The 17276-nt window shown below is 40.6% G+C and overlaps 1 protein-coding gene across 1 annotated transcript in view; it reads left to right on the top strand.

Annotated features, from left to right (window-relative positions):
- Window positions 1-9194: 9194 nt before the first annotated feature.
- The window catches only part of MAP3K13 (mitogen-activated protein kinase kinase kinase 13), a 160532-nt gene continuing 152450 nt past the window's right edge, over window positions 9195-17276 (top strand). The window contains exons 1-2 of the transcript XR_005886096.1: window positions 9195-9249; window positions 11064-11190. The gene's annotated coding sequence lies outside the window, so the exon portion shown is untranslated. The remainder of the gene's footprint in view (window positions 9250-11063; window positions 11191-17276) is intronic.

Here is a 17276-nt window from a genome sequence, read left to right on the forward strand (position 1 = left end):
ATAATTGGGACTAACAAAGCAAGAAGTGAAGATACACTGCAGTCTGCATTTCTACTCCTGAATCAAAGATGAACTCACATTGAGACTGTTAACTATGTCTTGACCATAGCCTATAGCTACAATGTCAGGATACACTTAAATATCAAAATGATGGATTGTGACTGTTGTTGAAGAACTATTTTATTGTAACAATATACGGCAAACCAGTTTGGGGGGGGGGGTGTCAGGAAGGGAGGAGGAGAAGTCTCTGAGCCTATGGAACTACTTCATGAAAAAGTTTAAAAAGAGGAGGAAACAATGTTTAAATGGAGGAACCAAATAATAAGAAATAGCGGCCTGGTGGCTAAAGTTCTCGCCTTGAATGCTCCGGGATCCCATATGGGCACCGGTTCTGATCCCTGCAGCTCCACTTCCCATCCAGCTCCCTGCTTGTGGCCTGGGAAAGCAGTCAAGGACGGCCCAAAGCCTTGGGACCCTGCACCCATGTGGGAGACTCGGAAGAAGTTCCTGGATCCTGGCTTCAGACTGGCGCAGCACTAGCCGTTGCGGCTCACTTGGGGAGTGAATCATCAGATGGAAGATCTTCCTCTCTGTCTCTCCTCCTCTCTGTATATCTGACTTTCCAAAAAATAAATATCTTTTAAAAAATTAGCTTGGTATAAATATGTTGAATAGCAGTGGGACACATGTGTGATAGAATATATATAAAAACACTCAAGGAATTGATTTCACTTATTTTCCACAAAGCAAAAGATGACTTGTTCTAAGGTTTACAGAATAAAAACTAAACCCCTGGGCCTAGCATGATGACTCAATGGCTAAATCCTCACCTTGCATGCACTGGGATCCCATATGGCTGCCAGTTCATGTCCCAGCTGCTCCACTTCCCATCCAGCTCTCTGCTTGTGGTCTGAAAAGTCAGGAGAGGATGACCCAAAGCCTTGGGACCCTGCACTCACGTGGGAGACCTGGAGGAAGCTCCAGACTCTTGGCTTCGGATCAACTCACATGGCCATTGCAGCTTTTGGGGGAGTGAACCAGCCAATGAAAGATCTTTCTGTCTTCTTCTCTCTATTTTTACAATAAAAATAAATAAATCTCATATAAAAAAACTGAGCAGGTATGATGTGTTGGACCTCAGCTCTCAATAAGAGATAAATAAGGCCTAACAGCTTCCCTTTCATAGTTCAGGCTAGGAGGAGTTTCCTAAATGGGATTGGCCACTCCTGGTTACCACCATTTATTAAGCCCAGAAGGCATTCTGGATGTTTCAAAAGAAGAAATAGATGGAATAATTTTGGTCACTGAGGTTTCACAAAGCATAACAATGATTCATTATTACTTTCATGAATATTTCTTCACTCTTGAAGGCAAAAACAGGTTTTTGCTGCTAGAATAATACTGATTTCCATGAGCCCTGGGAACAGACAGCCGCAGGAACCCATTTAATCCACCAAAGACAACTGCCTCATTGACCCTAGCCAACCTGTCAATGGCAAACAGGCACGTTCTTCCTGGGAGTGACCAGCTCTTACAGGTGATAACACTCTCTAAGACCTCGGAATAGTCATGAATTTTTGTGTTCCACCTTACCCTTAAATTCTGTGTGAGATTAACATCTGTCCAGCTGGCAGAGACTGTGCAAGACCTTCATAGATCTTCCCTACTATAATCAATTTATGATATCTTCTTTCTTCATAGACACTGTTCTCCAGGGAAATGCCTTGGTTGAGCTTTCTAGCAACTTGGACTGGCAGGCAAGAATTAAGTAGCCTAAAATTCCTTCTGAAGCAACGGGAGATAATACCCCCCAATTTTGAGATGAGAAATTGTTTCTAACCAAATATTGCAGGAATCGGTCACCAGCAATTTCTCATCTACCTCTCTTGTTTCACTGGACTGCAGAACTTACTGACTTCTTGCCTTCACTTAGGATATAGTTGTGAGAGTCTGTAACTCAAAAAATTGGTTGGCTGAAGTTTCAAGCTGGCTTCTCAACAGGGCATGGTGAGTCAAGTGAGCCACCTAGTGGACAAAATTGAGTTGGGCACTCACTCTTGGAATGCTAGCCTGATCCGTGGGTCAACAGCACAACAACCCACTGACCCTAAAGCCTGTCATCTAGTTCTTTCGTTTGGCCTCATGTTATAGGACCAGTGCTACAAGCAGCCAATGCCATGCTGGTTTTTGTCTCACAGTTGGCATCCATGTGGCTTATTACTTGTTGAGTCTATGAAGCAGATGCCTCTATGATACTGCTGAGAGACCACTTGACAGTGCATTATATATTGCTAAGAATTGTTATATTCTCAAATGGTGTTGGAAAACTTGAGTCTACACATGCAAAAGTAAGAAATAAGATCGTATGTTACACCTTACACATAGGTAAGGCATAGGTATAGGTGAAGACTTATTGGAAAAGACATCAAAAGCACAATGAAAACAAAGAAGTTTTTGAACTGCAAAGGAAACCATCAATAGTGAAGAGGCAGCCATCAAATAAAATGCTTGTGAACTACACTAACTGATAGAAGACTAACATCCAGCAATTATGAAGAACTCCAGAAAACAGCAGCAAAAACAAACAATGCAGTTAAGAAATGGGCAAAGGACATGAACAAGCATTTTTCAAAAGAAGAAATTCAAATGGCTAATAGACATTTGGGGGGAAAATGCTCAAGTTCTCAAGCTATCAGGGAAATGCAAATAAAAACTACAATAAAGTTCTGCTTCATCCCAGTGAGAATGGCTGTCATACAGAAGTCAGAAAACAATCAGTGCTGGCAATGATGTGGGAAAAAAGTTACCCTAATCTACTATTGGTGGAAATGTAGACTGGTGAAGCCATCATGGAAGGCAGGATGGAGATTCCTCACATCTTTGAATATAGATCTACCATATGACCCAGCCATCCTGCTCTTGGAAATATATCCAAATGAAATGAAATCAGCATATGATAGCGTTATCTGTACCTCCATGTTTCTAGTGCTGAAATACATAATAGCTAAGATATGGAACCAACACAGATGTCCAGCAATTGATAACTAGATAAAGAAAATGTGGTAAAAGATAGGTCTGAGATCACCTCAGATGTGATTTCTTTGAGTGTCCCCTCAACTAAACTGCTGGACTCATAACTCCAACAATGGGCAGAATGGCAAGACCTGTGGTCTGACAATGGAGTGCATGTCTCAAAACTGGACCTCCTCCACGGCCTTGATGGAACAGTGGATGGCATACCCAGAAACAATGATCCATGTCAGACCATTGGAGCCTGCAGAGGACATTTGGTACCACAGCAGAAAAAAGAGGGCAAAGACAAGTTGGTCAACTATCCCAGTGAAGTGTGACAGCAAATTTCTGGGGAAACGAAGACTCAGGAACAGACTGTGTTAGCCAATGGACCTTGGAAGGATATCTTCATCCTTAGATTTGTGAGATCGATAGCAATTCAGAACTATCAAAACCACTTAAGCAGAACCCTTGGAGCATGCTCTGCACGGGGGACCTTGGGATGACATCCGATGACCGTTCCTCTTCCCTGGGTACTGAGGCAGTTGGGAGGCTGGGTGTGGCTTCTCTCCTTATTTTCCTCCTTCCCCAAAATACAGGAAGATACAGAGGTTCTGGATGGGATTACTGAGTTCTTGTAGCAACCACTCCTGTCATAAAAACCAGTTATGGAGGTCAATACATCTCCTTATTGTTTAAGCCAGTTTATATTGCATTTTGTGAGCTACAAAGATGTGCTGCCAAATTCACTTGCCTCCTTTGTAAAAAATTTATTTTTACTTCAAAGGCAGACCTACAGAGAGAGACAGAGACAGAGAGAGGAGAGAGACAGAGAGAGATCCTATCTTCATTGGTTCATTCTCCAAATGGCCACAACAGCTGATACTAGGCCTATCCAAAGCCAAGAGCCAGGAGCTTCTTCCAGGTCTCCCACGTGGATGCAGGGGCCTTAGAAATTGGTCCATCTTTTGTTGCGCCCTCAGGCCATTAGCAGGAATGCAGGATTGGAAGCAGAGCTACCAGAACCAGTGCCCTCATGGGAAACAGGCTTAGCTTGCTACATCACAGCACAACAGGGCCCCCATCCCCATGTCTGCTTTCAAGAAGCACATGCCACTGGGCTGCAGAGTGGGGTGGGCAGGTTGCCCAACTGTCAGCCTCTTTAGGGTCCCCCTCAGTGGCAGAGGGCTACCTTGCAGATCACACCTTTCCTAGGGCAAGCCTTTCAGGGATCATGGGCCAGTCACTGCAGCCTGATGACAATACTCTGGACAGACAACACTATTCTAGAATGCCCCCTTGGAGTGGCCAAGGATCCTCTGGATCTGTATTCAGAGAGTATTTTAACTTTTCCTCTGAGAAATCCTGCTTTGTCCCATTGGCTAATAAAAATCTTTCTCCCAAGCCTGGAGTGATAGCCTAGTGGCTAAAGTCCTTGCCTGAATGTACCAGGATTCCATATGGGTGCCAGTTTGTGTCTTGGCTGCTCCACTTTCCATCCAGCTCCCTGCTTGTGGCCTGGGAAAGCAGTCGAGGACAGCCCAAAGCCTTGGGACCCTGTACTGATTTTAGGAGACCCGGTTCTGAGCTCCTGGCTTTGGATCGGCTCAGCTACCCCTATTGCAGCTACTTGGGGAGTGAACCAGCAGACGGAAGATCTTTCTCTTTGTATTTCCTTCTCTTTGTAAATCTGCCTTTCCAATAAAAATAAAAAAAACTTTTTTAAAAAATTTCTTTCTCTCCATCTTAGCCTTACTGCTATGCTTCTAGGAAACTCAATCTGCCTTAAGTTTTCTGTAACAATATGGTGAAATTCAGGGCCCAATGCAACCACTCAATTGGCTAATCCTCCCCCTTGCAAGTGCTGGGATCCCATATGGGTGCCAGTTCGTATCCCAGCTGCTCCACTTCTATTCCAGCTGTCTGCTTGTGGCCTGGGAAAGCAGAAGAGGATGACCCAAAGCCTTGGGACTCTGCATCCATGTAGGAGATCTGGAAGAAATTCCTTGGTCCTAGCTTTGGGTGGGCTCAGCTCCAGCTTCTGAGGTTATTTGGGAAGTGAGGCAGCAGACAAAAGATCTTTCTTTCTGTCCCTCCTGTCTACATATCTGCCTTTCCAATAAAAATAAAATAAATCTTTAAGAAATATGGTGAGATTTAGCAGGACAGATTCATTCTTGTCTAGAGAAAAAGAAACATACTCATGAACATTTTCTTACCTCTGTTCAGACTTTTTTGTGCTTCATGATAAGGCATATTTTACATATTGAAGGTTTGTGGCAATCCCAGATCAAGCAGGTCATCAGTGATATTTATCCAACAATTCAGATGACAATTAGCATTTTTAAGCAATAGAGTATTTAGAACTAAAGTACATACATTTTTAAGACACAGTGCAGTTAAATACTTAATAAACCACAATATAGCATAAACAATTTTTTTTTTACCAGAACATCACATAAGTTTATTTCAGATGTAACAGCAACGTTAAAATTGACAAATTTAATCTTTTCTGCACCAAGTAAACTTAGCCATTAGATTTTTTTTTAAGTTATCCCCTCCAAAAAACTGAGGGAGCTTTTCTTTTTCTACCACCACACATCAGTTTCCCAATAGTTCTCTTTTTGGAGGGCTTTCAATTGAGGAGCAATTGCCTTTGAGATGTATTTCAGAGCTTCTTTCCCAAAATGAAAGCAAATCTGGACAAATTATATATTGCATAGATTCTCTACAGATGCTTTTTGTTAGAACCCAAGTGGAAATAACCTATAGTAAAATTTTGATTTAGCTCACAGTAAAAACTATCTGTCCTAAAAAATATGATGTAAATATACCATGATCTTCCAGTTAACAAGTACTGTTTCACTTCACAGATAATTTTTATCACATATCAAAATAACCAAATCAACATGGGGCATTACATTAGTCACTACTGATTCATAGATATATGAACTAGACTTAGCTTCTACCTCTTCCATCTCCTCTTCCTCTGTAAGTGGAAGTTTGATGTACAACAATAAATCCTTTACAAACATTTACAACTTAGAACAAGTCACTGAGTAGTGTGGAAAAAGAAAATCTATAACAGGGTGCCTGAAACATTCAATTCAAAATTTACTTTTTTCCTCCTTAAATAATGTGTACTTTAACTATGAGGCAGCTATTCGGTTTTTCAATAACATTTAGGGATACATTCAAAGGACTGATTACAGTCCAGGTGAAATGGTTGTAGAAATAGAGGCAGTGTCATTACATATCAAAATCTAATTTGATATCTGGAACATAAACAATATTTTTATATGTACTGGAAAAACAAAAAACATTTATGTGATTTACTTTTTAGCAACATTCATTTTTTTTTACTATGGTCTTAACCTGAGCCAGCTATATCTCCAAAGCACATTTGTATTATATAAATAGTAAAGCATAAATGAAAAAATAGAAAAATAATGAAATGACAATGTCAATATATGATCAATATTTATCCATGATATCTTCCCATGTTAGCTTAGTCCTACACATTGAATTTTTCCATCCATAAATACTACAGGGCACTGATGTACCACAACGTCTTCTTTTTTATCTGTCTTCCTCCCAACGCACTCATCTATTGTCTGACCTTTTCTTCCTCGCCATATCATTATAGCTTTTTAAAAAAGGAAGGGCTAGGGGGTGGGGACATTGTGGTGCAGTTGGGTAAAACACTCCGTGGAACATCCACATCCAATATTATACTACTGGGTTAAGTTTCAACTACTTTGTTCCCTGCTAACGCACAGGGGAGGCAGCACATGATGGCCCAAGTACAAATACTTACATGCCTGCCACTCATTTAAGAGATCCAGCTGGAATTCCTGGCTTCTAGGTTTGGCCTGACTTGTTGAGGACATTTAGGGAGTCAAGGGTTTTAAAAACAGGGAGGGGGAGAACTTTAATAGAAGTTACAATTGTAGTGGCAATAAGGGACTAATGTACTCACAACTAACACTGGAATTCATTCACTTGTTTACTTATTCATCAAGCATTTTAATTCTATTATCTCCCAAAGTGTTAGAATACTCAATTGTCCACCAGTACAGGACACTGCTCAAATAAGTGTTACAATGATGTACTTGGTCAGATTAACAAGGAAGAAGGGAAGAGTCCCTTGCCAGCTACTGTCTGCTGGTCACAGTGATAAGTATCATACATGCTTGCTTCTATACAGACTAAGACGAAGTTTATTCCGCGAGAGGCTTTGAAGAACAATCTAAGACCCAGAGCACGAAGGTGACTAATAGCAGAGCTGGGCAAACAATCCAAACAAGCTGGCTTTAAGATCAGTATAAACTATGGTTATTTGAAAATGTTTAGGATGTGGCTCAAATAATTTAAAATATGATTAAAACATCATTATGCTTTATATTATGTTTATTAAATTATGATATATGTGCAGCCAAGAGTGGAAAGTGTCACGGTGGAGTCCGTGTTAGCACTGAAACTGAATGATTTTCCATTGGAAGGTTAAGTTTCTCACATCAGATAGGAAACTCCACAAAGTCAGGGATTATTTTACTCATCTTCCGTAGCCTTAACATCTGGCCAGGTGTTCCCACTGAATTAACAAATAAATGGATAGAATTAGGATTCTTACATGCTAGAACTGACTAACACTAGCTAACTGTGGCTTTTAGAAGATTACTGAATTCCTACAGTTCATAAATTCACTAAAGAGATCTTTGAATCGGTGAATGATAGAACTGAAGGAAATTTCAATATCATCTATCCCAACCATATTAGACCATGAGTCAATGGGATTACTGGGATATTTGGAATGCAGATCCACTATCAGGATTTCAAGGGTAATAATACTTAGGCTAGCTCTGTCAAATCCCTAAAGCAAAGGTCAGGTAGCTAAGAAAAATTTCTTCCAATTAGAGATGAGAAATGAAATTGTGCTGTCATCAGCAGTAAATTACCATCTGGAGCTGCTTGGGTAACTTATTTAGTTCAGTCTGTTAAAACCGTAGGTGAGGATCCTTGGGGTTGATATTTCATCCCTCATTGCTAAAAAACAAAAGAAGTTTGCTGGGGACTCAGGGGCTACTGTGTTTTAAATCAGCCCAGCGTTGGCCATGCCAGAACATTCAGGTGATCATCAGAACTGCAGATCATCTGGTAGGTTATGCTGCCTCTGTCTCCCCCATGCTTTGCACCTGAGACTCCATGTCTCAAGAGTGAATCTCCTTAACACCTGAGGCACACTGGAGCGAGGTGGTTGGCATTTTCAGGCTCCCCTCCGGACTTTGCTAACTGCATGACTGTCAGCCATCCGCTTCTCTGAATTCCATTTCCTTTGCCTGTCAAGATGATCATTCAAGCCTCCGTTCAGGTCTATAATTCTAAGGGCCTGTTGTCCCCGGGATCAATCCTCACAGTTCAGCTACTCCCTGTTCTTTCTTGGAGAGTGGATTTCCTTTCTGCCAGTCATGGGATACCCTCCACGTGCTTGGCATCTCTCCCCCAGTACCTAGGACAATAACTGAGCAGGTGATTCCAAGGAGCACTACGATTGATTCCTGCACTCCCAGCTCTCCTTACCATGGTTATGCTGACAAGAGACTCCAAAATAGAACAAATGTTATCACTAGTGCCTGTTCATTCCGTGTGCAATATACACAATGCTCCTGCTTCTAGCTAACAATCTGTTTCACTCTTGAAATGGGTGCGGGGTTAGTTAGGCGACGGAGGAGGAAAACATTACAAATGAGAGCGGCGGTAATTGAAACCAGAAACGGTAACCGCAGAGCCCGCACTCCCAAGCCACCCGCTGGGCAGAGAAATCAGAAAAATCATAAACACAGCAATCCTGTGATTGCTTAGAGTGGCAAGTTCAAGGCACTGAAGCAAAGTTTAAGTGTCTCTGGAAGAGAAAGCTTTCAAAGCTGGAAAACTCTGCAAAATAAAACATACACTTCACAGGGTTGGCTCGTATGCCTTGAGTGGAAGCAAGCAGATAGGACACATCGGGACGAATACGATCCCGGGAGCGCTCGAGCCCTCGGGGACCCCAGAAACAGGTCGGAAGTGACGTCAACGGACGTAGCCGGCGACCTGCGGGCTTCGGGGCCAGGTGGAATGCCGGCCGGACGTGATGCACAGGAAGTGGCGTCGCGCAGGCGGGTCCTGGCTGTGGAGGGCGTCGCGATGGGCGGGGCGGCCGTCTGTGGTCCGCTGGGAGCCGCGCGTCTCCCTCAGGTAAACTGCGAGCCCTACCTGGCTACCTGAACCGGGAATGGGCGTGGAACCCGGGCTTGGATGCCGGGTGTTGGGGATCCTGAGCTCGGGCGGAAAGGGCTGGCTCTTACCTTAGGTGGTGGGTGGACGGAAGGCTCGTGGGCGGTACATAATCCTGAGGGGATAGGGATGTGGAGAACTCAGGGGAACGGACTCGTAGGAGCCGAGGTCGTCGACGAAATGTAGACACCTCGAGCCTTTTGGGAATCGGCCCTAGGCAGGTGTCGTGGATTGGTGCTCCTGCTGGAGAGACGAAGCCGAGGGTCTCTGGGATGAGCCGACCTGACGTTCGTTTCCTACCTTGTCTGACGAAGCTGCCAGCAGGTGGACAGGGACCTCGTCTGTTTTTTCTCTTAGTTCCGAGGGCAGTGCGCTGCATCGTTCGATATTGTGGAGACGCTGAATGAATGAATGAATGAATCTGGCTCAGCGGGGGAACTTATCCCAAATTCGTCCCCCTGTGAAGGTGGAAGGAACTGGTTTTGTTTGTTCCAACAGTGGTTTATGAGACACCCCCCCCCCCCACGGGGGGAAGCAGGAGAGACAGGACGTGGCTTGTCTCTTATTATTATTATTATTATTATTATTGGTGGATATTGAAACTTAGAAAAGGGTCTTAACACTTTGAGTAGACAGCATAAGGCGACCCACTTGGCTTCCTTGAAGTCCTCTTAGTTTGCTGGGAAAAGTATTAGGAGAATGTTAGGAAGGTCATCAAATGACAAGTGGCGTTTGTAACACTGAGCTGCTAATTAATGTTCTGAGTGCTTTGTTTTCAGCAATAAAGCTTATTCATCCCTCCACCCCCCCCCTCCGCTTTTCTTTCTTATGTTGGAGTAATACATTTGAGATGCAAATTTGTATTTCATAATGAAAACAGTAATTTATGAAAAAATCCACTCAGATTTCACCTGCTATTTACACAAAGCATGAGCTCCTCAGCAACCGTAGACCAGAAGACCCCCCAAAAGAATTAATTCTTGAAGATCAAACTGTGTCTAAAATGTAGTGAAAACTGAACATATATCTAAAAGCAAGTGCCAGCGCTTCTCAGCCTTTTGGCTAAGATCAAGGGTAAAAGCAAATGCTGTGGCTAGATTCTTTTTGGTTATCAAATGGAAAAATACAGGTGACCCATCCAGCTATGTAATGAGATCTGAGTATGAATCATTACCTAACTGCAGTCCCAGTGATGTGATTGTGTGTGTGCATGGGATGGGGGTTTATAATGAGACAGAAGCACTTGAGATATTTCTCCATAGTCCTCTCATTGCATTCAACATAGTAAGGGATGAAAGCCTGAATGTGTGCCATATCCTTGGATGTTGCAGTATGTGTTTTAGGAAGAAGAAACTAGTAAGCATTTTTAGATGCAAACCCCAAGCTGTTCTTCAGATAGATTGAAAAAAAAATCTGTAAACTCAACCTGTAAATAATACTGTTGATATTTAAATTTTAGAAACTTTGACATCTTGTTATCGCAGCTGCTGGGATGTGTCAGTACCCTGGTCATCCCTGTCTTTTTATGCTATTAGTGTGCTGCACATTGAGAATGCATAAAAAGGTGGCATAATACTATCATGTTTTGAAATCCTTCAGGTTTCTGTTAACAGTATCATTTAAAAAATAAGGTCTAATTTTGCCACCTCTATCTGCTATTCAGTGTCATGTCCACTAACTTGTACCCATCTAAATACCAATATAGCTTACTCATAAAGAATTGATAGCCAAGTGATGAAGACAGGTCTATGCATTGACATTCTCGAGGTTTTCAGTTTTGCAGAACACTGGTAACTATGGACTCTAACATGGACTTCATTTAAAGAAACTCACGGACCATTGATGGACAAAAACATGAATCAGTTTGTATGGTGGCATTCAAATGCTAGCAGTTTGGGAGAGGTAAGTTGTTGGTTGTGTTTCCTTTGGGTTGAGATGACAGAACTGCCTAAGATACTGTAAAATTATAATTGAAATCTTTCAGCCCATGTCTCTATGCTTTAACTAGAACCTTCCAAATAGTGTTTTGTATCTGTGAGGTAACTTATTATATTCCTGTTGAATTTATCAGAAGTGAAAAAGATCGATAACCTGTACTGTTATCAATAACTTGAAGGGGGTAGCTCTGCTTTCCTTTTTGGGGAGATCTGGTTTCACATTAGAGCCTGATAAGAATAAGTTACTCTATTGATCTTCTGTAGAAATGAGGGCTCAAATAGTCATTTAAACAATTTCGCATCCACATGTGGCTATGCAGTAGTATATCTCAAATATACTGGCCCATTTTATTTTGTGTCTTAGGTTTAAGCAAGAAAAGAAGTAAAAAAAAAAAGTCTTTTTTTATTAATCCTGTCTTATGCTATTTTCTTTTCTCTCTTCTTTCCTTTTTTAGTGTCTTGAGTGAATCATTTTTTAGTCCTTTTTCTTTCTGTCCTAGGAGCTAAAGTCTCTCTTCTAGTTTAACTTTTTCTAATTTATCAATTCATTAATTTTTAAAAGCTTCTAACTATGATATTTGGTACTTTTTTAATCAGTAACCATTAAACTTGTGGTTTTTCCTGATCTCCTTTTTAACATTCATTAGCTGCTGTTTTAGGTTTTTGTTTCCTTCTAACAGGCAATGTTTCTAGTTGTTCAGATATATTTACACTTGCATCTAAAAATTTGTATGCAGAGGTATTTGCCACTATATTACCTGAAATTTAGAAAAATAAAAACAAGGCTAAACCTAAACAGAGAACTGGTTAAGTAAGTGTCTTCACACAATGTAGTATTTTGTAGCTCTTCTTAGAAATCTTTTTCTAAAAAAAAATGTGGAGATGCAGATTTTGAAAACTCTTTCGTATGTATTGTTAACTGAGAAGAACAACTAGAGCTCTGTTATGGTATGTTTTCACTTGTGTTTTTAAAATATAGAGAGTTTCTCCAAACCCATATAAGGAACTATTGGCAAAGTTTTTCTGGGGAATGAGACTAGAAGTTTACACTAGGAAGAGGATGTATTTTTTATGTATTCTTTTTCTGGTGGATTGATTTTTGTTTATTCACTATTTCTCATTAAGAAACAGATTACATAGCTTTGGGATATTTTAATTATGGAGCATATTATTAATTCTTTATTACTTACTGTCATCATTAATTGCATTATTTAGAAGGAGTTGGGTTACACAGGTTTTATTTTGTTTTGTTTCTTTCCCCAGAGCTGCAGGGAAGCCTTGGTGATACTGTAATAGGTTTTGAACCTTAGCATTAGATTTTTCCCGTTAACAAGAGCAAATAAATACTAAGTGCTTATTGTTTGTGAATTTAGTTTTTCTGCAGGGAAGCCTTGGTGATACTGTAATAGGTTTTGAACCTTAACATTAGATTTTTCCTGTTAACAAGAGCCAATAAATACTAAGTGCTTAGTGTCTGTGAATTCAGATTTCCATATTCTTGACCTGACCAGGAGTGATAATATTTGTTACCTTGGTTGTGGACAGCTTTACATTGTTTCGGCATGGTTCTTCTAAGCTGCGCATGTTGCTGAAAGGGGTGCACTTTGTTTTATTTAAATTGCTATTTAATAATCTTGAACTCGTTAAACGAGTCTTAAAATTATTATTCCACTTCTTGGGGTTTAGAATTGGCTTAAGGAATTTCAAAGAATGGTTTGTTCTCTGTTAGTAAATTGAAAAAAATAATTCAGAGATCTATTTGTGAATAATTTTGTTATTTTGATTTGGTGGATTATCTGCCTTGGACTCAGTGAAAAATTTCTAGTGACTCTTATTTCTCTGACCATCTTTGTCTTCCTACACTTTTATTGTGGGACATTTATAATGATAATAAGTGAGTAAACCAGATTATTCATGAAATACAAAGATATGGTAGTTCTCATTTTTTAAATAAAATTTTGTTTGAAACTTGTTTGAGTATACGTAGGGAGATTAAACCTATATCATACCACTGACTGTGTATCCTGTTAAATTAGAATGATGGCAGGAAATCTAGGGTCAAGTCATGACTAAGAAAATAGAACTGAGTGTGCTGAAGTCTTTTTGTAGCTCTGACAGAATACTCTGCAAGAAGGCATTGCTGTCCGATTATTCTTTGCTTGTTAAGGCTCTGGGGATAAGCAATGTAATCACAACGGGGAGATCGTTGGACCAGATGCCTGAAATTGTTTGTGTTGTTTCTTTAAGATTTATTTAAAGGCACAGAGAGGAGAAGAGACAGAGAGATTTTTTCCATCTACTGGTTCACTCCCCAAATGCCTGCAACCACCAGGGCTGGGCTGGGCCAACCAGGAGCCTAGAGCTTCTTCCCAGTCTCCCACATGGGGGTGCACGGGCCCAAACACATGGCCCATATGCTGTTGCTTTCTCAGGTATATTATCAGGGGGCTTGAGCCAAAGAGGAACAACTGGGACTAAAACTGGGGCCAGTATGGGATGCTGGCACTGTAGGTAGAAGCTTAACCCGTTGTGCCACAATGCTGGCTCCGAGGGACTGTTTGTTCTTGCTAGGAGACTCAGCAGCAGTGAATTGAATTCAGGATAGATTGTTTCCTGATTCAAGATGATAGCCTGTGGTAAGGGTAAGCATATATGAAGAAAGGAGATGAAAATGAACCTAAGATTTGCAAGTATGGAACACAGACTTGAAGAACATACCTGTGTGCATGTATGTGCCTGCATGTGAATATCTATCTGTACACATTACATGCAACATAAATTACATAGACAGATAAGTTATCTAGTTCAATAAGAAAATTAAATCAGCCTTTTAAGACCTGAAGGGACCTGTCATGAACCAATTAATGATTTTTGAGAGTAACTTAAAGAATTTTGGAAATCTTAAGATCATTCACAGGTCTCAGTGACAGGAGGGCAGATAAAAGCCTTATAAAAAATTAAAGCTTGGCAATTTAAACTGTTATAACTAAGGGTATCTTTTAATACTCTGCTTGTGGTATTGTTTGGGGAAGGAAAAAAGTATGCACTCAAAACCTTATTACTATTCAGTTTGAGTTGAACTAGGCCCATAAGCCCTTTCCTAGCATTTGGATTATGGGTTTTCTTCTGGTTTTAACCAAAGTTGAACAGACTTCATTAGCCTACAACTCATTAGAATACAACAACTGATTCTATTACTAGATATACTTTAAAGAACAAGATAACTATTTTAACCAATTTTGGGATTATATGAAAGATCAATTGTGATGATCTAAATTGAGGAGACTGGGACTGTTCAGGAAATAGAAGTTGAATGTGATGGGGTTGCTATGTGGGAAATAAATTGTTCTTAGTTGAGGTCAGAAGTAATTCTAACAAGGAAAAGGCATTGTTGAGTGACATTGAGCTGCCGGTCATTAGGGTTGCTTAAGTAGTATTTGAACATCAGAAATGTTGGAAAATTTTATCATTGTATGGGAGAGTGCATGAGATGATTTTGAAGTTCCTACTCAAACTCCATTTTTTTGATAGAGAAATGATTTATTATAAATGGGTTTTTGTACAACTAATTATATATTTAAAGTTATATCTAATTTATCCAGTTACTTATTCAACAGCCTCAAGTTACTCATAATCAGAATAGAAGTTAAAAATTGCCACAGTACTCAAATGATGAGACACAGTATCCATTTACTTTTCTTGGGTTCTTTCTCAAGTTTATTTATTTTTGATATATTTATTATTTATTTGAAAGACAGAATTACAAAGAGAGGAAGGGAAAGAGAGAGTGAGAGAGAGAGATTTTTCGTCCACTGGTTTGCTCCCCAGATGACTGTAATAGCCAGGCCTGGACTAAACCCAAGCCAAGAGTCTGGAACTCCTTCTGGGTCTCCCTTTGGGGTGCTGGGGCTATATACTTGGGTTATCTTCCTCTGTTTTCAAAGGCACATTAGCAAGGGGAGGTTGGGGGAAAGTCAGAGCTCATGTGGGATACCAGCATCACAGGAAGTGGCTTAGTATGCTGCACCATGACACAGGTACCTGAGATGGAGTTGTAACAACTTAAATAACTGGTATCTAACTCCATAGGTATTAGAATCAATGAAATGTGAGTAATAGAGACAGTCACATCCAAAAGAAGGAAAAAAAAAAACATAAAATAGACCAACTAATTTGAAAGGGTAGCAACTCGGTTCCTTTAGATTAGATGAGAATATGAGAACAGCTCTGTGTTAATGAATGTTTAAAGTGATAATCCTGACTGAACAAAAATCATTTACATTTAGTATTTTCTGTTGAAGATAGGGAAGAAAGTTTGAAATTTAGAAATATCTTTTCAGTATGTTAAATAACAAAAGAGAGGTATTTTGACATTTAGAGAGGTTGCATCATAGAGGAAAGAACACAGACCCTGGAGCAGAGTCGACAGATGTGAATCTGAGCATCATATCCTGTTAACGAGCTATTTTGTTAAGTTTTATTATTCACTCCAAGTCTCAGTATCTTCATTTGTAAAAGATGAATTTACTAGGGCCCGGCTGCATGGCCTAGCGGCTAAAGTCCTCACCTTGAACGCGCCAGGATCCCATGTGGGCGCCGGTTCTAATCCCGGCAGCCCCGCTTCCCATCCAACTCCCTGCTTGTGGCCTGGGAAAGCAGTTGAAGACAGCCTAAAGCTTTGGGACCCTGCACCCGTGTGGGAGACCCAGAAGAGGTTCCCGGCTTCTGGCTTCGGATCGGCATAGCATTGGCCGTTTCATTCACTTGGGGAGTGAATCATTGGACGGAAGAGCTTCCTCTCTGTCTCTCCTCCTTTCTGTATATCTGACTTTGTAATAAAAATAAATAAATCTTAAAAAAAAGATGAATTTACTAAAGGTTAGAAATAACATATGCAGAGGTTGGCCATACTATAGTGCATACTAAGCAAATAAGAGCTCTTGTTGTTATTTTATTACTACCATAAAGCTGGCTCTACCTTAAATTTTTTCTCTCCAAATAAAGCAAGAACTCTTTTATATAATTTTAGGATAAGTTTAGCATGCTTAAAATACTTTTTAAAAATATATCAATAATCATGTCTACCTTACAAAAATTAGGACATAGAAAATATGACTAAACAAAAATAAAGGGCATGGTTCCTTTATTTATTTATTTGAAAGGCAGAATTATAGGGAAAGGAGGAGAGATGGAGCGTCTCCTCGATCCTCTGGTTCACTCTCCAAATTGTGGCAAAGGCTAGGGCTAGGCCAAGCCAAAGCCATAGCCCAGAGCTTCTTCTGAGTCTCTTACGTGGGTAAAGGGGCACAAAGTATTTGGGCCATCTTCTGTGGCTTTCCCAGGCACATTAGCAAGGAGCTGGACTGGAGTGGTCAGCTGGGACTCAAACTGGTGCCCATATGGGATGCCAGCACTGCAGGCTTTACCCTCTGAGCCTCGACCTTGGCCCAAGCCACTGTCCTTTCTTTTTTTCTTTTTTTTTTTTTTTTGAAAGATTTATTTTATTTTTATTGGAAAGGCGGATATACAGAGAGGAGAGACAGAGAGGAAGATCTTCCGTCCGATGCTTTACTCCCCAAGTGAGTGCAATGGCCGATGCTATGCCGATCCAAAGCCAGGAGCCTCTTCCGGGTCTCCCACGCGGGTGCAGGGTCCCAATATGGGATCCCAGGGCGTGCAAGGCGAGGACCTTAACTACTGCGCCATCGCACTGGGCCCAGCCACTGTCCTTTCTAATCAGAATAATCAGTGAAGGATTGTGGCATGGGACAATGCTGATAAAAATAAGTCCTGAATCCTGGTGTATCTTATATTGAAATCACTTTGTAGAGTAATGGGGCTAGCTTTGTATTGTGGAGGCAGAATGCCTGAATCCTGACTGCAGTGTTTGCTAGCTAAGTAAGTACTCAAATTTCTCTTTTCTCTGTGCTTTAGTTTCTTCTTCTGTAAATTGGGAATAATGGTAATATTTGGTTGTGAGGATGAAATGAATTCTTCTGCATAAAGTGCTTAAAGCTCTGCCTGGCACAAACTCAACAAATAATATCTGCT

The sequence above is a fragment of the Ochotona curzoniae genome, unplaced genomic scaffold (genome assembly GCF_017591425.1).
Source record: "Ochotona curzoniae isolate NIBS_2020 unplaced genomic scaffold, NIBS_Ocur_1.0 scaffold_2587, whole genome shotgun sequence".
NCBI lineage: Eukaryota > Metazoa > Chordata > Mammalia > Lagomorpha > Ochotonidae > Ochotona > Ochotona curzoniae.